Below are 860 nucleotides of genomic sequence, written 5' to 3'. Positions count from 1 at the left end.
TGTGCATGCTAAGTCGCTTCAGTCATGTCCTACTCTGTGCGACCCCATGGAGCCCGCCAGGCTCCTTTGTCCATGGGATTCTCCAGGCAAGAATACTGGAGTGGGTTGCCATGCCCTCCTCCAGGGAATCTTCCTGATCCAGGGATTGAACCTGGGCCTCTTACGTCTCCTGCATCGACAGGCAGGTTCTTTACTGCTAGAGCCATCTGCGAAGCCCTATGAGACTTACAAAAAGCTATTAATTCAATGATTTTGTTTCCTAATCTGTAAAATGGAGGGTATAAATATTGTGTTTCTAAGACTTTATGAAGAGTAACAAAACTCCACAACAAACGTGTTACAGGATGATAATGTGTTAAGAGACTTCCTTGAGTGTCTTCAGCAAGCCATTCATGTACCTCTTGCATGCGGTCACTTTGGTGCTACTCTGGCAGAGTAAGGTAGGCAAAACAGAGATGATAGCGCTCTAGAAGTCTATACTAAATCAAAACGTATCACTTATATGAGGAATCTGAAAAAGCATGCAAATGAACTTACTTACAAAACAGAAATAGAGAGATTTCCCTGATGGTTCAGTGGCTAAGACTTTGTACTCCCAATGCAAGGGGCCCAGGTTCAATCCCTGGTCTAGGAACTAGATCCCACAGGCACAACTAAGAGTTCACATGCAGCAACTAAGATCTCGCATGCTGCAATGAAGATCAAAGATCCCATGTGCCACAGCTAACACCCAGCACATCCAAATAAATAAAAATAAAATATTAAAAAAAGAAAAAAAACCAGAGGTAGACCCACAGACATAGAAAACAAATTTACAACTACCAAAGGGAAAAGGGGCAGGGAAGGTGTAAATTAAAAGG

At 42.8% G+C, this 860-nt stretch overlaps 1 non-coding gene across 1 annotated transcript; it reads left to right on the top strand.

The window, feature by feature from the left end:
• Positions 1-561: 561 nt before the first annotated feature.
• TRNAG-CCC (transfer RNA glycine (anticodon CCC)) lies at positions 562-634 on the top strand. The gene has a single exon. It is a non-coding gene; the product is annotated as a tRNA-Gly (tRNA).
• Positions 635-860: the final 226 nt, after the last annotated feature.

The sequence above is a fragment of the Giraffa tippelskirchi genome, chromosome 6 (assembly GCF_054371585.1).
Source record: "Giraffa tippelskirchi isolate mGirTip1 chromosome 6, T2T-mGirTip1v1.2.pri, whole genome shotgun sequence".
NCBI lineage: Eukaryota > Metazoa > Chordata > Mammalia > Artiodactyla > Giraffidae > Giraffa > Giraffa tippelskirchi.
Note: the sequence above shows the minus strand (reverse complement) of the source record. Positions and strands in the feature narration are given on the sequence as shown.